This window comes from Lepidochelys kempii, chromosome 2 (genome assembly GCF_965140265.1).
Source record: "Lepidochelys kempii isolate rLepKem1 chromosome 2, rLepKem1.hap2, whole genome shotgun sequence".
In the NCBI taxonomy this organism is placed as follows: domain Eukaryota; kingdom Metazoa; phylum Chordata; order Testudines; family Cheloniidae; genus Lepidochelys; species Lepidochelys kempii.
The window spans coordinates 201,830,510-201,843,170 of record NC_133257.1 but is presented as its reverse complement, the minus strand read 5'-3'; the positions used below and the strand labels follow the sequence as shown (position 1 = coordinate 201,843,170).

Sequence of the window (12,661 nt, the reverse complement as noted above, 5' to 3'; positions counted from 1 at the left end):
ACTTGCACAGAATGTTGGATTTACATGTCAATCAGCCCCCAGTACCATGCCAGCCTATGCACAGCTGGTGCAGAGACCTCTTGGGCTGATGTTGCAGTCTGAATGGTAGTGTGGATTGGGAGGAGTGTACAGGCACAGAAACTCATGCCTGGGAAGCTGAACAGAAACGTGTTGCAATCACATTGAAACCATAATTTACAGTAACTTCTCCAGATATCCCGCCCTTGATTCGTCCTGAACATGGTTTGGACTGGGCATCTCTGAGTGCCCAATGGTCACCCCCTCATGCTGAAAGGCTCAGTCATCTCCCCTCCATCTAACCCCATTTATTTTTTAACCTTCTAGATTTGGCTCTCCTGTCCCCACCTACTCTGCTTATTTGCCAGTGGTAACTGCTTATTTGCCAGATGGGAGTTACAATGAACAGCTCCCCCCAGTGGTCCAGGTTGGAAATATATCTCCTATTTTAATAGTGGTCTGATTATCATTATACTCTCCACAAATAAATATCAGTTCAGAAAATGTTCACAGCCTCTGTACTCTCTATTTCACACAGAGAAAACCCAGATGGCAGCAACAGGAACAACTGGTATACAGTGTTCAAGCCCTGTACTTTGGAATACTGTCACAGTTTGTGTTTGGTAGCAGCAGTAAGCATTAATCCACAGGGAATATAGGTACTTCTCAGAGGATGTAATGTAATAGGTACATTGGGCAATACCAAAGGTACATTTTTTTTCTCTATACACGATATGGCATACACCATGTTAGATACACAGGACATACACCTGTAGTCTCTTTTATCTTATATTTGGAGCGTAAACGCTTTGGGCCAGAGACCATCTTTTTGTTCTGTGTTTATACAGTGGCTACCATAATATGGTTCTGGTCTGTGGTTGAGACTGCTAGGTACTTCCACAATATAAATAATACAAATAGTACATGGGGTGGGGAAATTGGGAATAGTAATGCTAACTAAACATGAAATGATTGTCTTGATCTGCCATGCAGTCCTCTTTAATCCTTAACATTTGCTGTGTTTTCAATCAGCTTTTCCAATGTTACTTGCCATCTCCCTAATTGTTAAAGTTGTTTTGAGTCTATCTTTTAAAACAGGTTGTTCTTGTTGGGTTCACCACTTGATATCTGACTTCAGACACTTCTGTTCTGGCACAATCTTAATTTCCCCTCAGTATTCCTTTCGGATTCCCTAGCTAATGTCTGTCTGCTTGTGGAATCTTTTCCTGTTACTTCTTTGTAAATTCCAGAGCAAATAACATGTATTGTTTTTTTTTTTTTTAGAAATACCCTCCTCATTATCCCAGCCTTCTCTAACAGGGTCTCTTTTCTTTTTCGCTGGTCTTTGGTTATTTATGCATGTGAAAATACATCTCATTTTTATGGTGTTGAATTAACAGTGCAAATGTTATCTCTGATTCTCCTTAATATTGTCTGTCTCTTTTGCTGTTCACTAATGGCCAGATTCTTTCCCTCCTTGTTCATGTTGAATCGTACCTTGCTCCATGAGAAGCCCCGTTATTGTCAATAGGACTACACATAGAGTAGAATATCACTCACTGTAGGAGTGGCAAAGCTTGGCACTAAATTAATATTGTTTTTCTTCTCTATCTCTATTTCTTTTTTATATGCCTGACTTCAGTGGGAACTGGATCAGGAATTGACACTCAGTTCTAGATTGTTTAGTGTTCCAAATTTCATTCTCTAGAATGTAAGCAGAATACATTCAAGGGTTGCCTTCATTAAACGGTGTGTGTGGGGGGAAGGAATGAACGGAGGGAGGAATCAATTTTCAAATGGAAGATGACAAAGCCAACTTTAATATTCTTCCCTTATCTTAATTTCCTCTTGGTTTACTTGATTAGGAGAAAATAGTTTGAAATATAGAAGGACCCTCATAAACTTAATTTTACCAGTTTTAAAAGATCACAGTTAAGGTGACACAAACTGTGGCAAAGAACTGCTAATTATGTATGTCAGATTATAACTTTTATAACACTGAACATGACCTCATTTTGGATTAAGTAAGGTTCAGATTGCAGCTGGGAGTCTAGTTGAAAACCTACATTTAAATTGCCTTTGAACTTCTGATTGCTAGGGGAGATAAAAAATAGGAACTCACCCCTCACCACCACCACGGTTTTGCTGCAAAGGGAAGTTTTAGAACCAATAGATGACATACAGTAAACAGCACCCTGTAAGTATCAATTTTTGTGCCATTCAGTACTAGGGATGGTTGAATCTTAAGAAGTTTGGAGTTCAGGTTTGGATAAGCACCCCAAACTTTGGATGTATATCTGGAACTTATTCAAAACCCTCCTGTCTGCAAAATAGACCTAGATATTTTGTAAGAACAGGCTTTCTTATAAGATTTCTGGAATTTCTATTTCTTTCCCCTAAACCAGTCAATTCTTTCCCATTTATTACAAGCCTATAGTCACTGGGCACAATTATAAAATTGTTATTCAGAACTGATATTGGACTAAATTCTATTCTGTAGTGCGCTCATAGAGCCCCAGTGAATTCAGGTATTTTAATGATATTATGGAGAGCAAAATCTGGTCTGTTTTCAAATGAAATCCCTCCAAAGTTAATGTGAGCTTTTTCTGTATGAGGAATGAGTGAGAACTTTAGTATAACATCTCAGTGCAGAATTGGGGGAGTATAGGAAGAACGGAGACAGTCTACATAACTACTCATTTAAGATAGAGCCAGTAATTATTTTCCTATTTGTGTAACTTCTGCTGGTTTTATAAAGAACATTGTTTTCTTTAAATAAACCCACCAACTTTGCTGGACATTTCAGACGTTTACATGAGAGCTGTTATCCTGGATTGGCTCCCATGCAACCCAACAGATCTTTTATTTTAATATTATTTTTCTTTTCCTGTCAGAAGTATGTTTTCAGTGTGAGTATCCTGGAATCAATATTTTGCAGGTAGAAAAATATTAAACCCACTTTGATTTTTCTCCTAACAAGAAAATCTGCAAAATGAATCTAATCAAAAATGGCAAAGTTTTTAAAAAATGCCCTGCTATTACAATTTCTACCTTTCAGTTTGCTTTCAGATCACTTACTGACATTATTTTTCAGTGTGCAAACAATTAATGTAAATTCTTTGATGTGATTCCTAATAGAACTGAAATTAGTTTTATTTTACTTTCAAGTGGAAACCTCAGCATTGGTTTTTTTACAGCCATTAACCTTTACAGTCGCAGTGTATTTATGCTGAGCTATAGATTTTGTTTTCTCGGCATCTTCTGTCAAATCTCCCCTTATTCTTTTGATAGGAAAAGCAAAGTAAAAGGCTTTGGCAGGGTAATTCAACCTTGCCACTCTGGGCCACTGGGAGAGGTGCTAGAGGAGACTGGGTGATATGCTCATTCTTACTAGCAGTGAAGACCTTTTACAAGGTCTTTCTACAGAGAAGATGAACAGCCTTTCCTCTGTACAGCCTTCCCTCATGGCTGACTTCTTCACTCGTATGGGAGTGATAGGCTTCCAGACATAAATACGGCAGCAAACGTCAATTATTTTGAATAATTCTAAGAAGCTTTAGTTTAATCCTTTCTACTCTGTCCCAAGTAATATTTCTGTAGCACAAACATATGCTGTCTCAGTGAAAAAGAAGCCATATTTTAGACTGAGTTATGGTGGAGTGAGTTGATTCCTTATGTTTGTTACTGAGTTCTTCATGGACAAGACAACAAGCAAGAAACTGTATTTCCTTTCCAAGCCATTTCCACTTCATAGCAGTAACTCCACTCCCTGTCAGCATTCTTATCTGTTATGCTCATATCTCTGCTTAGCAGTCAGTCCTGGTTTGGTGCTGTAAAGGTGTAATGAGTGCTTTGGGTTTATGGATTTCTGCAGCTGCTTAAAATGGAATTAAAACAATCATGAATTAACCTCAGATTTAAGCCTTTTGAAAATCCAAGCCAGGTTGCTTTAATCTTCACAAAATCCTCTTTCATTTTAGAAAAAAATAACCAAATTCACTTTCTTCTCCTGCTATCCATACACTCATTGTAGTGAAGCAAGAACATGAAGTTGATTTTTTAAAAAAAGTACACTGCCACTTTTGAAAATCTGCAGAACACTTTAAAACAGACACCTGGCATTCGTGGTGTGCATTGTAGAATTAGCATGGCATTCTCTACTAAAGGCAATGATATCTTGGCAAATTTTCAGGTCCTTGTGTTTAAAGAGAATCTATATGCCCCCATTGGACATTTGTATTTGGCTAAACCCCAGCCAGAGGATGGATAATAATTTTTTATGTTTGTGGGTAAAATTATTATTATTAAACCAATGTACCCACCTAAAAGGTCAAAACAGAGTACAAATAGTGACATTTTTAGAATTTTGCCTATAAAGGTGAACAGTCAAAAGGTTTTTTGCACTTGGACATCCCAGGTTGTGCTGTGTGTTGTTAGTTACTGTTTACTTTTGTTTAGTGAAATTCCTTTAATTAAGCCATTCTACCTTCCCACTAAACAATGTCTTTTACCTTATCCCTCCCAAACTCAGAGTCATTTATTTTGTGCCCCAGCCAGGTGTATGTTTCATTCTTAGGTCAACTCATCAATTATCAGATGCCCACATGGTTGTAATAGCTGGAGAGTTTACAGCACTTGCAGTCGGGGTTTGCGTTGTGGTCATTACAGCTACCAACCAGGGTCTCTGCGCACCACTGTTCTGATGGGATCAAACTCATGCCTACCTCAGGTAAGGAGGGTGGTTCTGTTACAATAAATTGCAATAGACATATCTGATTTGGGGTTTCCTCTGAGAGGGTTCATACAGCTTTACTGTTAATATACTTTGTTTTTATTCATTAAGAAATAAAAGCACAAAGATAGTGTGTGTTGGGGTGGGGAGTTCCCTCAAACTTTTTTGCAGATTTTTTTTTTTATTCCCAAGCTGCCACGTGAGCTGCATGCTTGACTGAAAAGAAAATAATGTCTTAAGTGGATGTGGACCAATGTCAACATGTTGTTTATGTCAGTTCACATTTGTGTGCAGAAATCAAACATTGCTTTGTGGAAGCATTCAGATTTGCCAATAGGTGAACTGATCCAGTGGCCAGCTATGGGAGCTTACCTAGCATCTCACAAATAGAATGGCAGCAGCTGCCTTCCCATGGAACGCTACTGAACAGAGAACTGTCAGGTATAATAATTCATTCTCTTTTTTTTCCCTTCTGTGTTCGTAATTTCTTTTAAAGACCAACAAAGAGAGAGAGAATGTTATGCAATGGAAAATTCCCCTTTCTCTCACCAGAAGCCCCCATACTATGCAAGAACTGGATGTATTGTTACTTGCTGCAATACAAGGCTTCCTTTCCAATTTTTAAGCCAATAAAACATGTACAGATGTTCTAACAATATACCGCCTAAGCCTTTTAAAATAAAGTTGTTAGACAACAAGCAGTTGAAGGGGAATGAATGTGCAAACTCGAGTTGGCAACTTATCCTCTAAACTGTTTTCAGCTCTGATTTTAGTAGTTTTTCCTCACCCGTATTTGGTTATTTTTGCTTGCTCATTCATTTTTACACTGATTTTGTTACTTTCTGAAATTCCAAATTGCTTTTACCTCTTTCAAAGTGTTGTTGTAATTTCTTCTTCTCTATTTGTTTGGAGCCAGGCCTGGTTTGCTAGTGGTTACCACAGGACTGAGCTGAAGCTTGAGCTTGCTTATCGTTTCCGTCACACCTCTGGATATTGCTGAACTGTGCTGAGTTTTTGTTGCTACTATTGGACTATTAAATACTGCTGCAGAATTGGGTGCCTGTATATTCTGACTTACCAACTTTCTGGACATTTTGGCTTTTCCATATGTGTATCTTTCCATTCTTGTCTCAGGAATGCCTCAGTTAAAAATATTTAATGCAAAAGTTGGGATCTCCATTCCTTCCTTTATGAAGATTCTGACTCCAGAAGGAACTTGTGCTGAGTTGGGCCTTATTGCTCAAGTAGTAGCCTTGAAATCTACTACTTACTGCAGATTCATAGATTTTAAGGTCAGGAGAGACCATTACGATCACATAGTCTGATCTGCAGAACACAGGCCCAGAATTTCACCAAGCATTTCTGAGCTAGATCTTACCTTTTCTCCTCAACCTTTAATCAAAGCTGCATATCTTTCTGAAAGATATCAGAATGTAGCCCAAAGAAAGCATGACTCCCGTTAAAAAATCTGATAAGTTATTGGCCAATATTAGATCACTGGAACCAGCCCTGCTCTCACTGGAGTCAACAACAAAAATTCCAGCTCAGTGCAACAGTCAGTATTGGGCCCATTATTTCTGAGGTAAGTTCTGGAGAAAATAAGAATCCAAATCCAGACTCACTTGTCCATTAATGATACATCTACACTATGAGCTAGCTGTGTGATTCCCCTGCTTGTGTACACATACCCTCACTCATTGAGCTAGCAAGAGTATCCATAGCAGTGTAGCCATGGTAGCAGAGGTAGCAGTGGTGGACGCATGGCTTAGCCAGGCCAAGTATGTACCCACCGGATTCAGGCAGATTTGTATTAAGCATGACTAAGCCATGCCTCCACTGCCACTGCCATGCCAACACAGCTACACTGCTATTTATACTCACACTACTTTGAGAGCTAGTACATCTCAAGTACATGAGAGGAGAATCACACCTCTAGCTCACAGTGTGGACATAGCTTAAGCACTGAGAGCATACAAGAATACAATCTGGAATTGCTGGTGTTGTCATATTGAGATATGATGGCATTTACATTATTGTATTTGCAGATCTTGTAAACAGCTTTGTTAGCATGTCCTTCTGGAGACTGCTTTAATGGAAAAGTCCTATAGAACTTAATAGGTATGAAACCAATAGGGCTCTATGGAAATGACTCTAAAATACATTGAATATAATAAAGAGTGCATTTTCTGGTCATAGAATTCTGTAGGATGGTTCAACAAATCTATAGAAAGATCATTAATTTCTTTTACATTCCATAGGGCTTTTTCCATAAGGGGTAGTTTAGCTGCTTCTTCTAAATTGTCTCCTTTTGTCATCCATATTACTGCAGTAGTGATAGTTCCTGCTGAGAGTCTGTCCAGCATCTCTTGGGGCTCTACTCTCTCTCCTACTGTCAGTCTAGACATTAGTGTTCCAATTGCCAGAAATGTCTCATCTTGGTATCTGAATCAGATCAAACTCTTCATGCATTTTTACTAGCCACTATCATCAATAAAGATTCCAAAAGGAGAATCTGACTGGCAATTTTGCTGGTGATCCGTGAGGCAGAAAATAATTGGTACCCTTTTCCAGTACTACTAATTCTTATGTATAGCTTGGATATGTGGCAACGATTAAAAATTTATATCTAGTCCTTCAGGCCCCCGGAGAAATAATGAAGGGGACACTCAGATATGATGTGGTCTGTCGTTTGTGCCTGGTGACAACAGTCGCATACAGGTGTTCGCTTCATTTTCCATTTAAAGAGGGTTTGTCCACATCTCTCAGGAAATGTCCAGATGCGATTCAATCGGCACCAATCTTTCTGACATACATCAAAACCAGGTGGTTCCTCGGCAGGGCCAACAATAAACTGTTTTGAGCAGTTGAAATACTCCATGTGGCTCTCCACTGAGCCTCAGCATTGGAGTAAGGGTCTTGATGTGGTTACATAAAGGATTGCAGGATTTTAATCTCGTCTTTGGCGGATGTCAAGGCTAATTCCCCACTCTGGCACTTCAAGTGCAGAAGGTGGGGGTCCGCAAGGATTCTAAAAGTTAATACTGGCCACTCCAGGCTTGTATTAAACTTCCAAGATTACAGTTTTTATCTGAGCTTGGATTGGTAGGTGTTGCCACCACCCAAGTGCAGAACCCCTTTGAGAGCCCAGGAAGGCGCACTTGGGAATTCGTTCCTGTGGGGTACCCTCCAGCCCTTTCACCCCCCTCCGGGGAAGAGCTGAGAAAGAAAACAAAAGGAAATCAGCTGTTGCCACCAGCTAATTAAAAACATGTGCACAAACATCTTAAGACACAAATCCAATTCTGTTCTTAAAAATGGTACATTTTATTAATTAAAAAAAAGAAAGAAAATACACCTGGGAACTCAGGCTATTGATAGATTTTAAAAGAGCAACTACAAGATGTAGCAGATCGAGCACTCACCGCTGCAACGCCTCCTGCTGGTTGTTCGGGAATTAGCTCAATTCCAGTCCTTGGAGTGCCTCCTGCTGGCCGATGTCTCTCCTGCCTCGGGCCCTGTGTCCCTCCTGGACCCCGGTGCCCCATTCCCTTGGGGTTCTGCCGACTGCAGTACCCCCACACTCTGGGTTTCCCCTCTCAGGGGAACCCCCAACCCTCTAAGCCCGCCTTGCCTCAGTGGCTACTGCCAGTCATCATCTAGCCCCCTTTCTCTGGGGAAAACTGCAGTCTGTAATGGCCACTCATCATTGGCAAGGGGGTTGGACCAGCTGCCTCTGCCTATCCCCATCCTGGGCTGCACCTCTTCAGCCTTTACCAAGGCCTCAGCCTGGAGAGTTCCCAGGCTGGAGCTCCCCAGCTCCTTTTGCCCTTCCCCAGCTCTGCTCTGCTCTGCTCTGCTCTGCTCTGCTCTGCTCTGCTCTGCTCTGCTCGAGGTACCCTGTGCTCCCAGACAGTTAGGCCCTTCTCACTCCAGGGCTGGAGTGAGACTCTTTGCCTTCTGGCCCTGCAGCTCTTTTATAGGGCCCAGCCTTTTCCTATTGGCTCTCAGCCCCAGCCCTCATCCAGGGCTGGCTTTTAACCCTTTCAGGGATGGAGCTGGGTGACCGCCCTGCTACACAAGGATTAAGCACCAAGAATAGCTTTCTTGAGGTCCAGCTTAAAGGTTACAAGCAAAACAAAAGCACCTGGGGTTAGCACAGAGGAGTCCACAAGTCATAAATAAATAAAAAGAGATAAACCTAATCACGTCTTTCTAGACATTTCCTGATCTACTTACATGCCTGGGGGTTCAAATGAGTAGTTTCTAGGTATGATACTGAGGATTTTTCATACCTGGCCCAAAGCTTCCTATAGCATAGCTGTTGCCCTGTCTGCCTCTCCCCGGGAGAACAACAACAGACAGACAGAAGGGAAGTCTTTCTTCAGTTTTAAAAAGTTCTAGCCTTCCCATTGGCTCTTTTGGCCAGGTGCCCACTCCCTTCCTTTTACTTATGCATAGCAGTGAGACTTTTTAACCCTTTACAGGTAAAGCAATTAGAGAACAGCTACTAAGAGGGATTTTATAGCTACTCGCTGGCTGGATGTCCATAAAAGGGAGCTCCACCCCCTTCATTTATCACAGAGGGTTCTGCAGGTCATCGTGCAGCGGGATCCTCACATTTGAATTGACATGGTTGAAAAAGCGAGATGTCTGAGCAGCTCTTCTAATCTGAGAAGGCTGGATGTGCGATAGGACCGGGAGCCAGTCGACCTGAGTCGATTTGAATGTCCCTGACACTATGCACATAGCGTTATTGAGTTGAGTGTCAAGGAGTTTAGTGTGACTGCTGTGAGATCACACACATGGACTGGAGGCCCATGATGTTCCAGTCAGTTTTCTGATAAGCGCGACACGAGTCCTAACCTTATCATGGGTGTTCTTGAGGTGTTGTTGAAAAGTCAAGCTCCAGTCCAGTGTAATGCCAAGACTGTGTTTTCCACTGAATGCATCCGATAAAGTGAGCTGTAGCTCACGAAAGCTTATGCTCAAATAAATTTGTTAGTCTCTAAGGTGCCACAGGTCCTCCTTTTCTTTTTGAAGATACTTTGGGTTAGCCTTATGGCTGATGCTCTCACCGCAGAACTGCACATCGAGTTTTGTATTAGCCATTTTATTGTTCAGATGGAAAGTGGTCACCAGGGTTTTTTTTGGGTTAGACCTAAGTTTCCGGTGTCGGAAATAATCAGCCATTGTGCTAAGATCTCGGGTTAGCATGCAGCTGATGGTATGGAGACTTGTATGCTGAACAGCTAGGGCAATGTCATCTGCATACATGTATTTCCTCGAATCCGTCGCTGGTATATCCACAGTGTATATATTAATAAGTATTAGGGCCAGGATGGAGTCCTGTGGGATGCCTGAGTTAAGAGTTCTTGGTCTACTGATCTGGCCATTAAGGTGCACCTTAAAACGGTGGTCTGTGGTCACTGCCACCAAGAGGCTGATTGTTCACCTGCAGTGAATGATGTGGTCGATCTCGAGGAGGACCTGATTCCAGATGGTGCCATATGCTGAGGACAAATCAACAAGGGCGGTCCCTGTCTTCAACTTATATTGGAATCCTGCCTCAGTATGGCCGGTGAGTAAAGCTACCTGGTCATAGCAGTTTCTCTGTGTGCAAAATCCTGCCTGCTCTACTGGAGGATGTCTCTGATAATGTCAGACAGATGGCAGTGTCTCTGTCTCTGCAGTGCTGACGGTAGTAAAAACTAGTCTGTCAATAATCTAAGGTGATGCAACTGGGCTGACCCATAGGTATGTGTTTTCAGATAGGCTGATGCCAACTTCCCTTTTAGTAAATGCAATCTGAACCACTACATTTAACTTTGCAAAATGAATCGCAAACCCAAGAGAGAATTCTTGCCCATCTGTTGGCCTTATTGCAAGTGCAAAGACAGTAGTAACAGGAGCAGCACTCTTATTTGCACCTGCAATTAAGACATGCGTGCACAACTAATGGCATGAATTTAGTAACATGATTTTTTTGAAATCCAAAAGGTTGATCCTTCAGTGGCATGAAGCTTAGCTGGTGGTTTGCAGACTCTGGAATGTTTTTGGTATTTTGACAATACACATCTCTCCTCTTGGGAGTGATCAAATAACTCCCTTGTTGTCACAGCACCCTGAACTGTGTCCAGTGGGTCATGACTCCACTCTCCTTCAGACCTTGGAGATGTTGTCAAGGAGGCAGTATTACACATGCATAGTTCCTCCCTGATTGTGCCATTGGGGCTTTACATCTAATTATCAGTCAGCTGTGAGGCAACCAAAGAGTTTGGAAAGGAAGACACTAGTTCTTATGGCCTCTGCAGCTGCCTAAATGGTTCCATGCCTGAGCCAAATGTGATTATGTTTGGTCAAACTTGAGCAGAGCTCCATTATGTTGAAGAAAGAAATTAATATGCTCCTTATTCCAGTGTAAGCATGGTCCAAGTTTTGGAACTTGGGGCTCTCTCCTGTTCTGTTGAGGTCAATGGGAGTTTGGATATTGACTTCAGTGGAGGAATGATCTGGGTCTAAATGTGCAACTGGTAGATACAGATGTACTTGTTTTGCTAGCTAGACTCCTTTAGAAGTGTTTCATTCAACCACATAACAATGGTAATAGTTTGCATTAATATACAGTTTTCATCTTGAGCTTCTCAAGCAATGAAAACATGAATTAATGTATTAATACTCTTGTGAAGTAGGTAAGCATTATTATTCTCATTTTACAGATGGGGAAACTAAGGTACAGAAGAACTATGATTTTTCCAAGGTCAGGCAGTAAATCAGTGACAGAACCAGGAATGAAACGTAGAACCTGACACATCATCATATGATCTAACTACTAGATTCGTCTCCCTCACTGTACTGTAACTTAGAGGCAGCCGCTCATGGACAGTGATAAAAAGCTTTATTAAATTACATAAAAGCAAATGTTTCCTTGAGGTAAAGAATGCATTTTGTGTTTTCCAGAATAATGTATGTAAGAGCTCAGAAGCATGAGACAAATAACCTTTTATGAGCAGGTCTTTTTGTTCTGATTCTTAATAGCCTATATCATTTTAAATTGGCATATTCTGTTTGATAGTCGCAATTTTAAGTAAACAAATCTAAAACAGTCATGGAACAAAGCATAGCCAGTTGCTAAATGTTTCCATTTGAAGCAATGTTGTTACTGTCCAATATGCCATTTGAAGTCGTAGTGTTTTGCAAGCAAATGTGATCGAGTATCAATAAGAATAATTCTGTGAAAAATTCTGTGAAGCAAATGCTTGTATTGTTTTAATTATAAAGACTGTCATGCCAGCATTTTCCTTTTGTTTTGTGAACAGTTGACAAAGAGACTATTGGGGACCATGGCAATGGTCATGGAAATATTGCTGATAGCAATGTGTACTTCCAATAAATTAAAACCTCTAGATCCTAGCTCTTTCACTGTAAATACAAGCTGGAGCCCATTCTTAACACATATGGGAAGGGTTGGTTTAAAAAAAAATCTAGCAATCATTTGTTAAGCATTTGTGCCATGAGTACACATACATATAACAGTGGAAAATGTCACGATCAGAATTTAAGGTTTAAGCCTTTCAGTTAAACACAAACAACAGCAACAAGAATGTAGCACAGCTAGTAGAAAGAACACACATGCATGCACCCGCACACACACAAACATACACACACAGTCTCTACTAGTTTGTAACCAGTTACTTAAATGTTTTTTGTCCATGCACAATATGGTTAACACATATTTAGTAATCGTGGTAGGTAATGACATGTCACTCTCATGCCTACTATATGGTGATCTTTCTGTAACCAGGTTGCTTCAAAGACGCATCTTACCAAAAGTGCACCTAAGTCACTGTGATGGTTGGTTGTCCTTCCTCCCTGAGTTACTAGGACATCTCAGCATTGCCTGACTAGCTGCTG

The 12,661-nt window shown here is 40.9% G+C and overlaps 1 long non-coding RNA gene across 1 annotated transcript; it reads left to right on the top strand.

The window, feature by feature from the left end:
- The first annotated feature begins 4,156 nt into the window (after positions 1–4,156).
- Positions 4,157–12,031, top strand: LOC140907462 (uncharacterized). Its single transcript, XR_012157502.1, has 3 exons — positions 4,157–4,747; positions 10,209–10,328; positions 11,467–12,031. It is a non-coding gene; the product is annotated as an uncharacterized lncRNA (long non-coding RNA).
- Positions 12,032–12,661: the final 630 nt, after the last annotated feature.